Source organism: Sarcophilus harrisii, chromosome 6 (genome assembly GCF_902635505.1).
Source record: "Sarcophilus harrisii chromosome 6, mSarHar1.11, whole genome shotgun sequence".
NCBI classification, from domain to species: domain Eukaryota; kingdom Metazoa; phylum Chordata; class Mammalia; order Dasyuromorphia; family Dasyuridae; genus Sarcophilus; species Sarcophilus harrisii.
The window spans coordinates 216,199,738-216,205,737 of NC_045431.1; positions in this window are offsets into that span (position 1 = coordinate 216,199,738).

Sequence of the window (6,000 nt, forward strand, 5' to 3'; positions counted from 1 at the left end):
CAAACCCCTTCATTTTACATAGTTCAATTAAATTCAGCAAGTATAAATGTCCCTCAGATAACATGAAACAAGAAGATATTTTATAGAAATCTTAATGTCTGCTTTTCAACAGTTACAGTTACTGCTTATACTCAGTACGTATGATTAATTGATGGAGGAATGCTGACTAAGATCCATATACAGAAAGTGGTCAATTTTCAGATAGGCTGGTCCATCTGCTAAATGTAAAATATAATTTTGGCAAGGACAAAAGAATACATACATGATACTAGCTTTTAAAATAACCAAATTAAATTTAAAATACAATTTAATTCAACAAGTATTTATTAATAATTTCCTGCTATATGTGTCAAAGGAAAAAAGTATCCCCTACTTGTATTCAAAAGAGATAAGTTTTTAAAATAGTATATTTTTATACTCACTGCTGATTTCCATGAAAGTATTTTTAAATTAAATTTACTTTAACCATTTGTAACTTGTGCTTATAAATTAGTTTAATTGATTTTGAACTACAACATTTCTTTCCTTTTTAAAATTTGAACAAATTTGTCATAGTAAATAAGGTTCTGGATCTGAAATAGAAAGGAAAGTTTCAAATCCCGCCACATAGAGTTATTAGTTGTGTTACCTTGGGCAATCCACTTGTCTGTTTCAGTTCCCTCACTTGTAAAATGGCTAAGGTTGGAGAAGAGAGGAGTAAATTCAGTCATTTCTAAGATTTTTTCCAAGTCTAAATCTTTGATCATATGTGGGAAAAGTAAAGGTCCTCTGTACCAATTTGAAATCACTGCAAATAGACAGACTTCTGCATTATACGAAAAGGGAATTTCTTTCACCCGAAAACCCTATATTGAACAAGTACTTTTGTCAAAACATTGCTATTTTAACAGCCTGCTATTGCTTTTGAGTTTTGAGCTTTTTGATCTGAAGCCAAAATATTCTTCTCTAATGTCCACTTCCTCCTTCACACATTTCCATTCACTTAAGGCAACAAGATTCAATTTTCCATGGTTTATTAACAATGAAAGAGAATATATACAAACTCAAGAAAAAATGTTAATTAAGGTAATTAAATGTGTGTGTATTCCTCCACTGCTAGACATAATAGCCCAAGGGGGTCATTGCCAAAATATATTATGGAAGCAGTTTTTGTGATAGCAAAGAACTGTATACCAAGTACATACCCATCTTTTGTGAAGACAAGTTGTGGTACATGAACATAGTAGACTCTACCAATGACATATTCTAAGAAATGATGAACATGATGAATACAGAGAAGTGTGGATGAGAATGGCATAAATTGATACAAAGTGAGATAAGCAGAATTAGACAACAATAAGAACAAGGATTTCAACCATATAAATGGAAAGAATGACAACCTGAAAACAATAAAAACTGAAAACCATTAAATTATAAAGACCAGAAAAGAAATATGAGAAGGCATTTTGCAGAAATGAGAAACATTACGTTAATATCAGGGGTTTTTTACATGATTTTACTAAATTTTCCCCTCCTGCTCTATTTTTGTTTTTTTTTTAAAAATGCTGTTATAAGATATAGTTTTGGGGAAAGGAGGTAAAGAAAGAGACAGAAGGTAATGGAGGTGATGAAAAACTAAAGATTTTTTTTTCAACAGCTTTTTAAAGAAAGTGAATGTAGGGAAGAAATCAACCAAATAACTGATCTTCCCTATCTCATTCTATTATCCTGAACCCACCCAGGTCTATTCTAAATAACTTGATTCCTCCTATACATAGCATGATATCATTGTATCTATATTCTTGCTGGCCACAAATAAGGAATTATTCTTCTGTTCAGAATATAAACATGATGATTTCACTATTCATCTAAAGGTATGCTGGAGTTAGCTCAAACAAGCTCTTAAGTTTTTAAGTGTGTACATTTTTAACCTTGAAAATTAGCAAATGCTTCAATTAAAAACTTAATTTATTGTTTTGTTGATTTCTAAATTTGAGAAAGTTATGAATAAAGGATTAATAATGTCATTCAATTTAAAAGTGTGCTGCATGTATGTTGTTTGGGGAAAGACTATGAACTGAATTCATTGACCCATTCTCAGACATGTCATCAATGAATATAAGAACCTCCCCATATCATTTTACCCACAATATTACATAAGTTTAACCTTACCTAACTAGATATCTAGCTATATATCCCCAACCAAGTATAAAAAAGCATGAAGAGGTTAGAGCAGTACTAAACATCTCATAACTAGAATAATTTAATCTAATTCATTCAAAATTTAGAAAAGATGCTCCCTTCTCTATACAGGAGACAAAAATGGGATATCATTTGTCTTGTTCTAGAAGAGGCATTCTTAAGCTGAGTTCTTGGAACTTAAAAAAAAATTAACTATATATTTTAAGAACTGTATTTCAACATTTTGCTGCCTTTGTAATCTTATGCATTTTATCTTAATATTTTAAATATTTAATTTTTGAGAAGTCTATAGAAATCTTCTGAGAAGTCCATAGAATTCACCAAAGGCATAACACAAAAAGGTTAAAAACCTAGATTCTAGGAGCTATACCTTTATCAATGCAGCTTGATGTCATCCCTGCTCATTTGCATTCTCTGCAAATGCAAAGAGAAGAGAAGAATCTTTTCTACCTGAAAACTAAGTAAATTGTTCCATTAAAACATTACTACTTGAAATGTCTGGTGTTGCTTTGGAATTCTGACTCTTTTGATTTGCAGCCAAAATGTTGTTGTTTGTCCTTCATTCTGGAAAAAAAAAGACCATGACAATAGGGAGATGATGCTATGACACGTAAGTGAATTGATTTAAATGAGAAAGGGCTCTCTGCAAGGTCACCTGCCTCGCTTTTCCCTCCAGAGGCATCTGGGTACAGTGGCAAAATACAGATCAAGATGACTAGAGATTTTCCTACATGAAACTGGAGACCTTCCTTCCCACTTTACTCACTTAGAGCCCACCAAGACCCCCAGGTCTTTTCCATATGAAGTATTGTCTAGCCATGTCTTCTCTGTTGTATAATATGCAGTTATTTTTTGTGGGGATTTTTTTTCAACCCAGGTTTAGGTCTCTACATTTCATTCCATTAAATTTAGCTTCAGCCTGCCAAGTTCTGCCTTGGCTCCGGATTATTACATCTAATGTATTATCTATCACTCTTATCTGTGTATCATTCACAAATTTGACAAGCATGCCATTTATGCCATCATCCAAATCATTGATAAAAATGCTGAACAGAATAAAGTCAAAGACAAAACCCTGGGTCACATCACTGAAACTATTTCTCCAGGTTGGCATAAATGTGTTAATCAACACTCTTTGTTTCTGGTTATTCAACCAGTTTTAAATCCAACCAACTGTGCTATCATTCAGTCTTCATCTCTCCATCTTGCCCACAGGGGTATTGAGAGAGACTTTGCCAGATGTCTTGCTGAAATCTAGCTATATCGTATCTGTAGAATTCCCCAAATCTTCCAGTTTAGTAGCATCCTATTAAAAAAAACCTTAGACTGGCAAGATCTGTTCTTGCCTTAAATCTCTATATTGGAACCCAGCTAGTTTGGGGAAATAACTTTTAAGTTTTTATTTTTTTATGAAAGCAAACATTTTTAAAACATAAAAAGATATTTAGATTTTAAAATTAAAGTATTGCAAACTAGTTTATTTTGAAAACAAATAGCTAGAACAGGAAGATGAACACTATTGGTTTTCTTTTTTTCATAGAAATATAAAATGATTGACAGAACAAATATCCAAGGAGCTAAGTAGAGTTGTAAATACCACAGGTGGCTAGAGCTTTGTCTTAAAGCAGTGAACAGAACAAGTTCTGATAACCCTTCTACTTTGAGCAATATAGAATCAATGAGGTTAACACCTAGCTTGTAAGAATCCCAAATAAAAATTGGAAGCTGCATTCTAGATATGCCTTACCCCTTCTCGAAGTTCACAACAACTATCATTATCACCATTCTCAATAACAATTGCCTTACCAATGACCTTATGATGTCTGAAGTTCTGAACAGAAGGGAACTATAAGCTCTAGGTCATTGTCTTAGTCCATTATGGGATAGTGTTTTAATGGTTTTTTTTTCTGCCACTGAATTTTCTTTTTATTATACTGTGTTAAAGAAATGCTTGTTTTTTTCCATAAATTAAAAATAAATTAATTTTTCAAAGTCATTAAAAATTAAGTCATTTTGAGATAGTAATCTGTACCAAAAGTAAAAATTGCTACTTAAAGCTCTGGCCCTGATACAGCTTCTGAATCATCATGGAATCATGGATTTCAGAATTGGAAAAGACCTGAAAGGAAATCCAGTCTTATACAAACTTCAAGTATGATCTTCTTCAAAGACACAAGAACTTTAGAAGAATAATGCAAAATGGTTACCTTGCTGCTCTGCTTAAATGAAAGGAAACTTAAAACCTCCAAAAACAGCCCATTCCATAAAGATGTAACAGCTTTCAGGATATTACAATCCACTGAGAAAATCATATTTACATTATCTCATCAATAAAGTTGGGTATAATCGTGTTTCAGTTTCTTCCTTATTGTACAAGATAAGACAAGGTGAGGTTAAAAATTGCAGTCTTTAAAGCATTTAATAAAGGACAATCCTTATGATATTCTTTATTCTCCTTCAAAGAAGAAAAATTATTTCTTTCTCCTTTCATAGTATTCCAATATCATGCATAGGATCCCAATCATATTCAGAGGAATCTTAAAGACAGAAGCATTTATGATGGAAGCAAAAACTTAGATTCCTCCGAATGGATATCCATCAATTAAGAATTAGCTCACTAGATTGTGGCTTAATTATTCACAGAAACATCACAGTATATTAGAAATGATAAATGTGAGGAATTTAGAGAAATCGGGAAAGACCCATAATGAAATGATACAGTAAAGTAAAAAAGAACTTCAGTTCACAGAACAGGGTAAAATATATACAATTACAACAATTTAAATGAAAACATCCGTGAAAAGTTGGTGAGTTACAATTAATTGAAATGAACAATCTTGGCCCTGAAGAGGATGAAATATAATTTATTCTTTCTGATGTAATCAGAGAAAAGCCAGGAGCAGGATTTTTAAAAGGTGGTCATTTTGTTAACTTTATTTCATCCAAGAGTTCTATGGATTTTGGCTATTTGTACTCATGGACATATGGAGAAAGAAGAATATAATTCAAAACTTAGGTACATTATCTTCTCTTTCAAAACCCAGCTATAAGAACCAGGTGTATATCCCTTTGCCTGGCTTAGAACTGTACTTATCTAGAAAGCAATATGAAACTATAAATACAGAATGTCACATATGCTGTCATGTCACTATGTTGTCTGGTTTTGTTTAATTGTATTTTTTGTTACAAGGAAGGATTCTATAGGGAGAGACATTTGTCAGGTAATCACTGGGATTTTTAAAAGGTGTGAAATAAAGAACTTAGAAAAAGAATTTTTTTTTAAAAGAAAAGTACCCAGAAATCCCCTTCATTGTTTTCCAAAAAAAACTTTCTACTTCTTCATCCTCTGCCAATTATGTCTACTTTTTTTTAAATTCAAGCACCAGCATTCAGGATTTTAAAAAAAACAGTGTTTGAAGACAGATAAAGAGAACAGTTTCTTTGGAAATGGAGAAAGGTTGTACCTAATTTAGGTTGTCTTTCTCCTCCTCCCTACATCTTTAGGAGAATACCTTTTGGTTAAAACAAAGTATTATGTTTTTTTTTTTCATTTCCACTACTTAAATTCTGTATATATTTCTCGTAGGTATAATTACTTCAGTATTCCTCAGTTCATATGGATTTTCCGAAGCTTATTTGAATTCTTCATAAATGTCTTTTTTTTTAATTGTCCAATAAGGAACTTATTCATCAGCAACTTCTCCTAGAGTTAAGCAGACCTTGCACATTTCATGCTGAATGGCAAGTTTGAGGATTTTATGAGATCTCTGTTTTCTTTTAAGGGCTACATCAACTTTGAATTGAGGAGGCTAACTCCAT